This window comes from Anolis carolinensis, chromosome 1 (assembly GCF_035594765.1).
Source record: "Anolis carolinensis isolate JA03-04 chromosome 1, rAnoCar3.1.pri, whole genome shotgun sequence".
In the NCBI taxonomy this organism is placed as follows: domain Eukaryota; kingdom Metazoa; phylum Chordata; class Lepidosauria; order Squamata; family Dactyloidae; genus Anolis; species Anolis carolinensis.
The window spans coordinates 179,144,214-179,156,509 of NC_085841.1; positions in this window are offsets into that span (position 1 = coordinate 179,144,214).

Consider the following 12,296-nt stretch of genomic DNA (forward strand, 5'->3'; position numbering starts at 1 on the left):
TTCCAAAGAAGGAGACTCCACCACATTCCCAGACAGTCACATATTCCACTATTAAACAGCTCTTACGGTCAGAATATTCTTCCTCATATTCAGGTTGAATCCCTTTTCCTTTAAAGATGGTTCTAGATTACACTTCAACTTCACCCCACTGCAAAGTAATTCTCAAATGTTACTTTTTTAGTTATGCGATCTCCTTAAATGTTAGCGGTGAAACATTGCATGGTTCAGTGCTGGCTTGTGTCATGCCTTGTTCTGTGCCCTGTGTTGACTGAAGTGCTGTTGTGGTAGTCGAAGCAACAAGAAGTCACAGAAAGGGATTTTTTTTGTACCACAAACCACATTCAGATGTTTCTTTTCAAGGTAATGCATATCATTAATTTTGAGAAATTGGCAAGTAAATTTAACTATAAGAACTATTTAATTTTAGACCTCTAAATAATATTTTTAAAGGAACTTTCCAAGCTCTGGGTGATCTACAATTACAACTGTTTAATTAATATGTAACAGCCATCAGAAATATGCAATATACAATGAGCCAAATGCACAGATTTACAACAGCTGGACTCTGAGCCCAGTTCTGTGAATTGGAGTTTATAACCCTTTATTTTTGTGCCAGCCTTTTCCATCAAGTTAGCCATTTGTGGAGAAATGCATCAGCTCTAGATAGATCATGTATATTTGCTAAACAGGAAAATATTATACCATGTAAATACATCTGATCCCCAAATCTGGTTTATATCCAACTTCCAGTAGAAACTTTCAGCATTTCAGCATTAAGTGAAAACAGAACAATACCTTGAATTTGTCTGGCTTAAATGCTGCCTATAGAAAATATTTGTAATCATTTGCATGTAATTTTTGCTCTGCAAAGTGACTAATATTATTCATCTTCTTTGTCCTTGTGAAATTCCTTTAAGATGGAGAATTCATTTTTATTTGTATTTTCAACTAATCAGCCACACTAGAGAAGTAAATCATAGGTGAACCTGATCTATTCTGAAATTTACTGCATTGAGATCTGAGGAATTATTTAGGCAGGATTTGAAGAACATTATCATATTTCTAAATCAGAAGACGTTTACTTCTTGGGAGGAGAGCAATGACCAATCTCGATAAAATAGTGAAGAGTAGAAACATTACACTGGCAATGAAGGTCCACATAGTTAAAGCAATGGTATTCCCCGTAGTAACCTATGGATGTGAGACCTGGACCATAAGGAAGGCTGAGCGATTGAAGAAAGACGCTTTTGAACTGTGGTGCTGGAGGAAAATCCTGAGAGCTCCTTGGACCGCAAGAAGATCCAATCAGCCCATACTCCAGGAAAGAATGCCCGACTGCTCACTGGAGGGAGGGATATTAGAGGCAAAGGTGAAGTCCTTTGGCCACATAATTTTTTCATTTCAGGAGCGACTTGAGAAACTGCAAGTCGCTTCTGATGTGAGATAATTGGCTGTCTGCAAGTATGTTGCCCAGGAGACGCCCGGATGTTTTGATGTTTTTACCATCCTTGTGGGAGGCTTCTCTCATGTCCCCACATAGAGCTGGAACTGATAGACGGAGCTCTCTCCGTGTTAGATTCAAACCGGAAACCTTTAGGTCAGCAACCCAACCTTCAAGTCATCAGTCCTGCCAGCACAAGGGTTTAACCCACTGTGCTACCAGAGGCTTCTGGCCACATCACGAGAAGACAGGACAGCTTAGAGAAGAGAATGATTCTGGGGAAATGGAAGTAAAAAGGAAGGGGGGCCAACCAAGGGCAAGATGGATGGATGGTATCCTTGAAGTGACTGGGGTGACCTTGAAGGAACTGGGGGTGGCCACGGCCGACAGGAAGCTCAGGCATCGGCTGGCCCATGAGATCACAAAGAGTTGGAAGCCACTGAACAAATAAACAACAAAGGTTTCATTTACCCTGTATTTGTTCTTTGTAAGCATGTTTGGGGAAAGAACTCAATGGCATTATTATTACAGTGGTCCTGTCAGTGATTACTCAAACATCCCAGTATGTTCAGTGGAATTTCCTCCCATGTAAGTATTCATAAGATTGCATAACATGCCACTGAACTTTTGAAGGTTTAGTAGCACATCATGAAGAATTCTAATTCTTTTTCTGCAACTGTTGTCCATTGAAGTGGGAAGAGCTTAGGCTCATTTTAAGCATTTATTTCAGATGCCCATATTTAAAATAACCCTTGGATCTCTTGCTTTGGATATGCTGAGCATGCTAACCTTAATTGAAAGTTGCCTTGCAATGCCTTAGCATTTAATTAGAGAGTTCAGAGCAGACCATGAAATGTGTGTGGCTGAGGATGCAAGGTGCCAGTGTTTTTTTATGACTGTGTGTACACACAGAAAGAGTTTCTTTTGCTCCAGTTACTTGAAATATTTCAAAGCATTTTCAGCAGCCTACAGTATCTTCTTACACTGTTGGGGGGGAAAGGGTACGTTTGGTTGTTTTCAAGACTGATCATGATTTTAAAGCACTTTACCACCGTATCAAGGTTGAGAAATTTAACACAAAAGGTGATAAATATCCCCCCTTCACAATTTCTGCAGATCTTACCCCGTCTAGACAGGAAGGAGTGAGTAATGAAATGGACCGATCAAACTGCACAGGTTTTCAGGGATATGTGTTTTAGCAAATGTTTCATTTCCCATCAGTTTACTTTTCGTGGAGCTCTGACATTCTAATGCTTCTTTTATTATTTCTGATTTAAAAGTTGTGATTGATACACTCCCACCCAATCCTCACAAGGGCAAGAAGTGCACAAAGACACAATCCTTCCATTTATCCTCTTGTTTCCTTTGTCCTGAAATAGAAGAAGGTTCAGGACCAAAGCGAGCAATCCCACTGCGCTGGGCCTAAGCAAGCTCCCCTTTCCAGTATTTGTCAGAAGAGGATTCCCAGCAAATCAGAGGGAGGCAGAGCAAGAGAAAGGTGAACAAAATATAAACATCACAAGAGCCTGGTGGGATCAGACCAGAGGTCTTTCTATTCCAGCATCCTGTTTCCCAGTAGCTAGTCAGAGACTTATGGGAAGGCCAGAAGTAACGAAAGCAGACCATTGCTCTGTGACAGAAATAGCAATTTGGGGATTCTGTCTCTGAACTTGGAGGCTCAACAGAGCCACTGTGACTTCTCCATGAATTTGTTAAGTTATCATTAAGAATCTTGTAGTTATCAGCATCACTATCTTGTGGCACCTAATAACACAAATCTGTAATTTTCTGATTATGACGCACTTTGGATTGTATAAGGTCTTTTGATATGAACAGTACTGGTCTTTGTGTTGTCGAAGGCTTTCATGGCCGGGATCACAGGGTTGTTGTATGTCTTTCGGGCTGTGTGGCCATGTTCCAGAAGCATTCTCTCCTGACGTTTCGCCCACATCTATGGCAGGCATCCTCAGAGGTTGTGAGGTATGGAGAAAACAGTTTTCTCCATACCTCACAACCTCTGAGGATGCCTGCCATAGATGTGGGCGAAACGTCAGGAGAGAATGCTTCTGGAACATGGCCACACAGCCCGAAAGACATACAACAACCCAGTACTGGTCTTCCTTAATAATTCCGGACATGGAATCTGACTTTTTCAGTCATCTGCTAGGAGCCCCTGGTTGGCGCAGTGGATTAAACCTTTGTGTGGCAGGACAGATGACTTGAAGGTTAGTTTGCTGACCTGAAGGTTGCCAATTCGAATCCAACCCTGGGAGAGCGTGGATGAGCTCCCTCTATCAGCTCCAGCTCCATGCAGCGACATGAGAGAAGACTCCCACAAGGATGGTAAAAACATCAAAAACATCCGGGCGTCCCCTGGGCAACGTCCTTGTAGATAGCCAATTCTCTCACACCAGAAGTGACTTGCAGTTTCTTAAATTGCTCCTGACACAAAAAAGTCATCTGCTGCATACTTTCAATCAATATTTTCATTGAGGACTCTAAATCGATTTCCTTCCATTAGTAAGAACATAAAGTTAGGATGTTTGCCCAGCATGCCTCATTTTCTGCTTACCTAAACTGGACCATACTTACTATTTGGTTGTCAGTTCAGCTAGTCTGGATAGATTTTTTTTCTAGTTCTCCTCACCATCTGCTTGGGTTTCCATTGCCTTGAATAATGTCTCATCTACCAAGTTTGGTGACTCACTACTTCCATCCAACCTCATATCATTTGCAAACAAGTTAAAGAAAAAGCTACTCCCAAGACAAATCCTTGGTGAATGCAGTTTCAGTTATGAGAAGTAATTGGCCTTTGCTCTAGACTTTACCTTCTTTTGCTTATTGCCAATCTGCCATTTGTAATTACTTGATCCACCTACAAATCTAAATGGGAAAATCCTATATGTTTAACATGCCCGGAATTTGATTCTTACTTATTACCATCAAGTATTATTATTATTATTATTATTATTATTATTATTATTATTATTATTATTATTTTATTCTTATAACTTGCCTTCAACTCCCCAAAGGGACTCAGGGTGGCTTACATGGGGACCAACTCCATAAAAAACAGAGGATTCAAAATACAAATTAAAACAGTAACAATGTCATTAAAAACAATTAATACAAGGAAATAAAAACATTGTAAAATACATCAATGAACATCACAGAACCAAAAAGTGGCCCTCTTGAGAATTACAAGGGAAAGGAAGAGCTTGTGCAAAAATTCAGGACAATAGGACCAGGAATGAAGTGCTGGAAACCAAATAATAAATAAATTAGGACTGGGCAGTGATAGTTACGAGCTAACCTGTTATTCAAAGGCACATTGAAACATCCATATTTTCAAGTCTTTACAGAATGTGCACAAGATGGGGGCTAATCTGATAAAATAATATGGTTCACTATAATCTGCAGTTTCACATACTCATGCAAAGTTCAGGAATGTATCTTCCATAGATAAGGGGGTTGCACTTTATTTCATACCACCATTGTGTTCATTGCCGTGATGGCCAATTCATCACTTGAACAGCTTCTTAGGGAGCCATGTCTCCATGCATATCTAGGATAAGTTGGTGCTCCATTGGCAAAACCATTGAAAGCCCAGGGCCGCTTTTCAGTTGATCAAGAAAGAAAAAATTGACTTAAAGACATCTTCTTTGGAAATCCTGACTAAAGAATCAGAAAGTCATGGGTCTCTTTCTTCTCTGTTTCCTCGGTTCCAGGAAAGCTGACAACCGTCAGTGAAAGACTTCATGAAACCACTCCTAATTTATATATTCATGCAAGCAGTATTACATTGCAGGCACAGGGGAAAATTTCTCTAAAGCATTAATTCTGAGAAACAGTACATTTCTGATTTGCTGCACATAAACAGCACTCATCAGATTCAATTAGCCAGGCTGTGTATTTAAAGAGTCAGCAAATAACTGCTCTTGGAGATGATTTACTAAACATTCAAACAGAGGACTTTATCAAAGACTCTTTTAATGCAGACAGACGATGAAAAAAATATTTATTCAAGGGCTCATTTAAGCTTAGCTGGCTGTTGTTTAATGTAAATTATTTTGGTGCTTTGCAGTCAAAAATTCTACTTTTTTACAGTTCTAAGAGGGGTGGGGGAGCCTGGAATATAACTGTAATTGCAATTGCACAGAAAACCAAATAAAAATCCAGTAACATTTGTGAGGAGCCCCTGGTGGCACAGTGGGTTAAACCGCTGAGCTGCTGAACTTGCTGACCGAAAGGTCAGTAGTTTGAATCTGGGGAGTGGGGTGAGCTCCCACTGCTAGGCCCAGCTTCTACCAACCTAGCAGTTTGAAAACATGCAAATGTGAGTAGTGTTCCCTCACTTATCGCAGGGGTTACGTTCCAGGACCACCCGCGAAAAGTGAAAATCCGTGAAGTAGGGGTGCTATATTTGTGTTTACTATTTCACTGGCAAATAGCGTCTCTGTCCCCTCCTCATCTCTCAAGCACGCGCATGCCTTGTGAGGCGAAAACAAAGCTGCTTCAACCTCCTTTTCTCTCCCTTCAGCTTCTCCTTCCTTCCTTCCTTAGGTTTCTCCTTAGGAAGGAAGTAGAAAGAGAGATTTATAATATTATTTTATGATTTATACTATTCTTTTAGTGTTGATTTAAAAACTGCGAAACAGTGAGGGAGTGAAAAGCGAATCGCGAAGTAGTGAGGGAACACTGTAGATCAATAGGAAGGTAACAGCTCCATGCAGTCATGTCGGCCACATGACTTTGGAGGTGTCTACGGACAACGCTGTCTCTTTGGCTTAGAAATGGAGATGAGCACCAACCCCCAGAGTTGGGCACGATTGGACTTCATGTCAGGGGAAAACCTTTACCTTATCGTTTGTGAAATCTTAAAAGCTTTACAGTTAAACACAGTTTTTTTTAGTTTTCAGGTTGATTGAAAAAATCCTGATGAGTAGATAGTATAACATGATGTTTTGGTGCTTAATTTGTAAAATCATAACCTAATTTGATGTTTAATAGGCTTTTCCTTAATCCCTCCTTATTATCCAAGATATTCGCTTATCCAAGCTTCCGCCGGCCCGTTTAGCTTGGATAAGTGAGACTCTACTGTATATACATACATACACTCTAGTAAAGAAGGCCAACGAAATGACTCTACAAGTTCCCAGCTGTGGTATTTGTGCCAGCAGTCATGCAGGGTGAATACATATGTATCTTATTTTCCCCCTGAATTGCTGGAAATTCATCCAGGCCCTAATTTTTGTGGTTATTTATCTTGGTTTACTAGTTTTATGGGTTATTGGTATCAACATTGTTTGAAATCTTATATACCATTCATTTGTATGGGGGCACATTATTCATTTATTGTGACTTCTTGGGCCAAAGACAGTAGAAGTAATACAGTTTCACACCATTTTAACTCCCATGACTTAATGATATGGAATCCTGACAGTTATATAGTTGGACTCTGTGATCTTCTCTACTATACTGTCAGAACCCTGCTACTAGAGCCTGTATGTGGCTCTGAGTTTCAGGGTCACTGACATTGATAAGACACCTGCGTCTCAGGACTCGGAGAAGAAACGGCTGCTGGACTTGGCGGGGAATTTGCGCGGGGTTTTACTGAGCGGGAAGAGACTTTTCAAATGAGGGGGAGGGTATATAAAGGATGGTTGGCTGGAGTCTCCCATTCTTGGCTTTTCTGATGTTTATGTTTCCTGCAGTAAAGTTTCTGGTGATATCACAGAGAGTCTCGTGTGTTCATTCAGGAGCGGCTGTGGTGAGCTGACACTAAGCCAAGAATATAGACACCATCCCGCTGTAGCGGTGAGGTGTAACATGCAAGTGGAGGATGAAGAGCTCTTGGGCGCAGGAGGAGGAAGGTCGGGAAGGGCCACTCCCGAGCCGGACGCTGAGTTCCACCAGCTGGCGGCCCTGGCGTCATCCACCGCTTATGCCCAGCCAAATGGGGTAACCCAGAGGCGTGGAGTGGTGCGGGGAGACAGCACCGGAAGAGAGGAAGGTTCACCTTCCCCAGGCCCACAAAGGATGGTGTTTCTGGAGGAGAGGATGTCGGCGATGGAGACCACCCTGGCAGTGATGTCGAGGGCGATGGAGCGCCTGGCGTGTTTGGCGGAGCCAGAGAGAGGAAGGGAACTTCGGGCTGGCTCAATGTGGGACGTGAGCGTGGGAAGCAGCCAGGGCTTCGCAGACCTCCCAGCACCGAAGGGAAGGGAAATGCGAAAGGAGCCCGGCGCCCGGCCCAAGACCCAAACAAGCCTGACGCGGGTGGAGGAGAGTGACGACGAAGGGGAAAAGCCTCCGAGGATCCCGGCTACGCTCCCAGCTGAGACCCTAGTGCCCCTGGCGAATGCCGGGCGTGGCACAGGGCAAAGAGAAACAGCAGCGGGGCCCACTGGTCCGCAAGGGGGCTTGCGACGGGCGGAGAATTGGGGATTGCCACCACAGGGACCCCTACCGAGACGAGAGGAACTAAGGATCGAGTTTGGGGGAGAGTCCTCTGAACTGGATTTTTTCCTTACCACGGTGAGGGGCTATATGGAGGACAATGCTCACACTTTTAGAACAGAATCCAGCCGGATACGGGCCATTGGTGCAGTGTTGAAGAGGGGAGCGGCTAGCTGGTACGTTCAGCTGCACGCGCGGCGCGACCCATGTCTGGGGTCAGTCCGACGCTTTATGGGGGCCCTGGAGACCCGTTTCCGAGATCCATTGGAGCAGATCCGGGCGAGGGAGAAGTTGAAGACCGTCTCCCAGGGGCAGAGGTCGGTATCTGAGTATGCGGAGGAGTTCCAATGCCTCGCCGAAAAGGTGCCGGAATGGTCTGCAGTGACAAAGATGGAACTCTTCAAAGAGGGGCTCAGGCGGGAGATCCTCTCCTGGGCGGTGCATCGTGATGAGCCTGACACACTGCGCGGATGGATTCAGCTGGCGGGGCGCGTCGAGACATCGCTGGCCCAGGCGAGGAGGCACCGAGGAGCGCTACAGCAACGGCCGCAGATGAAAGAGGGGAGCCGGAAGGAGGGATCAGCCCCAGCCGGGAGGAGAGCGGAGCCGACAGGGAACGTGAGCGCCAGCAGGAGTGGCTGCTTTGTGTGCGGCCGGTTGGGCCACAGAGCTGCCGAGTGCTGGCAGAGAAAAGGGGAAAGCGGAGGCCAGCCCAAACCAAGAGCCGTGGCAGGAAAACGCGCCGAGGAAGAAACACCGATGAGGCACCATTCGGGGGGGTTGGTAAGTCAGGACAAAGCTATGATAGTGGTCCCCATTCAGCTTGAAAATGGCAGCAAACAAGCAACCTGCAAAGCGTTTGTGGATTGTGGATGTTCCAGGAACATCATTTCCCCTGAATTAGCCGAGGGATTGGGATGCGAAAGAACGAACCTAGAATCCCCAATAGCATTTTCGCAGTTGGACGGATCCACAGCATCAGGATCGTTAGCTAGGTACAGTGCCGAAGATGTAAAATGTAAGATAGGGAGTTGGGAAGGAAAGGTGTCATTTGTGATATCACAAATAGCCAGCTATAATGTTATACTAGGCATGCCGTGGCTGGGGCAGGCCAACCCGCAAATCAACTGGGAGGACAAGAGCATGATTTTCGGGATGAATTTGGAAGAAGGGAGCCAGGAAGTTGAGAGGGAGCCGGGGAAAAGGGGGGAGGAAGACTCTATCAGAATAGCAGAACTGGCAGATAAATTACCCCCAGAGTATCGGGATTTTGTGGACGTGTTTGACGAGAAGGAAGCAGACAATTTCCCACCGAAGCGGAGAGTTGAAGTGAAAATAGAGCTAGTCCCAGGAGCAGAGCTTCCCAAGGCAAAGATATACCCGATGTCGGCTAGGGAAAAGGAGGAACTGAGAAAGTACATTGATAAAAACCTAGCGAGGGGTTTCATAGAACCTTCGAACTCCCCTTTAGGGGCACCTGTGTTGTTTAGGCGGAAAAAGGACCAAACGCTGAGGCTCTGCATTGACTACAGGGGCCTGAATGCAATCAGTACTGTAAATAAATACCCCCTACCCTTAGTGAAGGACTTGATCGCCCAGTTATCGGAAGGACAGATATTCACTAAATTGGATTTAATTGAGGCTTACCATAAATTGCAGATCAAACCAGAGGACAGGTGGAAGACGGCCTTCTCCTGCGCCTTCGGATTATTCAATTATTGTGTGCTCCCATTCGGTTTATGCGGGGGAGGGGCCGCGTTCATGCAATTAATCAACGAAGTGTTGCATCCATTATTGTACAAGGGAGTCTTTATTTTTTTAGATGACATATTGATAATGTCTCGGACTAAGGAGCAACACGTAGAACTAGTCAGGGAAGTCCTACAAAAGTTGAGGGAAGCGAAGCTGTATGCGAAGCTTGCCAAGTGCGAGTTCAATAAAGACCAGATAGACTTTCTGGGATATAGGATTTCCTCCCAGGGAGTGGCGATGGACCCTGCGAAGGTGGAAGACGTGAGGGGGTGGGAAGCCCCCAGAACACGGAAGCAGCTGCAATCCTTCCTGGGGTTCGCAAACTTCTATAGAACATTTATCAAGGACTTTGCGCGCCTCACTTTGCCGTTAACGGATTTGTTAAAGACTAAAGGCAGGGGAGAAACAGCCAAAGTGAAGGCCCCAGGGGCCAAACTGACCTGGACAATAGAATGCCAGGAAGCTTTCGAAGCCCTTAAAAAGCGTTTTACTGAGGAGCCTGTCCTACAGCACCCTGATATGTCTAAGGCCTTTGTACTACATTGCGATGCGTCAGACCGGGCATATGGGGCAGTTCTGCTGCAGAAAGACGAGGGGGGGAACCTGAAGCCATGTGGCTATCTGTCGAAAAAGTTTAGCGACACAGAAAAAAACTGGCCGATTTGGGAGAGAGAAGCCTTAGCGATTCTGAAAGCACTAGAGTGCTGGAGACACTTTCTGGAAGGAAGTGGAACACCGTTTGAGGTGTGGACTGATCATAGAAATTTACAGTATCTAAGATCCCCTCGTAAACTATCAGCGAAGCAGATTAGATGGGCCCAATATTTCAGCCGTTTTGATTTCAGACTCAAGTTCTTCCAGGGGAAACACAACATACTCGCTGACGCTCTCTCTCGGATGCCTCAGCACGGGGGAGGAATTCAGGAATCTGAGGGGAGCCTTTTCCTAGATAAGCAATGGGGCCTGGCAGTACTGACTCGAGCACAAGCGGCCAAAGAAAACAAACGTACTGCCATTTCCACGGGGGGAGGAGAAATATGGGAGGAAGAGTTGAAGCGAGCATACGGAATGGACAAATGGTTACAAACGAACAAAGAACAGGGAGAACTGTGTGGGGATTTGGTGTTTGTAAATAAGAAATTGTATATTCCTGAATGTTTAAGACAAGAAATGTTAAGGAAGTGCCACGATAACAAGGGTGCAGGTCATCTAGGCCCCACCAGGACTATTAAACTGTTGGCCAAACAATGCTGGTGGCCCGGAATGAGGAAAGACGCCAGGGGGTACGTCACGCAGTGTGAATTATGTGCAGAGGGAAAAACACCACCTGGGAAGCCCCAGGGGCTATTGCAGAAGGTGGTGGAGCCCATGAGGCCATGGGAATGCGTGGCAATGGATTTTGTAGGCGAACTACCCCCCAGCAGAGGCCACAGATACATTTGGACAATATTGGACCTATTCTCAAAACAGGCACACTTTGTGGCCCTGCCAAAACTCCCCTCGGCTGAAAAGCTCGCTGATTTGTATGTGAAGCATGTATATCGCCTACATGGGTGTCCCGACAAAATAATTAGCGACCGGGGAGTCCAATTCACTGCAAAATTTTGGGGAAAATTCTTACAGCTGTTAGGAGCGGAAAGGAATCTGAGCTCGGCTTTTCATCCCGCAACCAACGGGGGGGTCGAACGTACCCAACAGACACTGTGCCAATTCTTGAGGATGTACACCAATTATAGACAGGACGATTGGGCGGACCTTCTTCCGTTTGCTGAGATGGCTTTTAACGGGGCCGTACATTCGGCCACAGGTCGTGCCCCATTCGAAATAGTATACGGACAGGAGGTGGCACCTTTCCCCAGGCTACCCGAGTGGAAGGAAGGAGAGGGCCAGACCGACAAGGAATGGCCGGCCAAAATTAAGCAAGGGTGGCAGACCGTGGTGGAGGCATTGCGGGAAACACAAAAGAAGTACAAGCTCTTTGCAGATCGTAGGCGCCGAGAGGGGGACAAATTGGGCGAAGGAGATCTGGTTTGGCTGAGCACAAAAAACCTGAAATTGGGGTTCCCATCTAAGAAATTGGCTCCACGCTATATAGGGCCGTTCAGGGTAGCGAAAAGAATAAACGAAGTGACCTATGAGCTGAGGCTACCCAAGGACCTAGGAAAGGTACACCCGGTATTCCATTGCAGCCTGTTAAAAAAGTATAAAGGAACTCTGGACAGCGGAGAACAATAGTTGTGTTTAATCTTTTCCTTCCAGGACGAAGGGGAGGAGGATGCCATGTCAAAACCCTGCTACTAGAGCCTGTATGTGGCTCTGAGTTTCAGGGTCACTGACATTGATAAGACACCTGCGTCTCAGGACTCGGAGAAGAAACGGCTGCTGGACTTGGCGGGGAATTTGCGCGGGGTTTTACTGAGCGGGAAGAGACTTTTCAAATGAGGGGGAGGGTATATAAAGGATGGTTGGCCGGAGTCTCCCATTCTTGGCTTTTCTGATGTTTATGTTTCCTGCAGTAAAGTTTCTGGTGATATCACAGAGAGTCTCGTGTGTTCATTCAGGAGCGGCTGTGGTGAGCTGACACTATACTACAAATCCCAGGATTCCACAGCAGTGAACCATTGCAGTTAGAATGCTGTAAAAC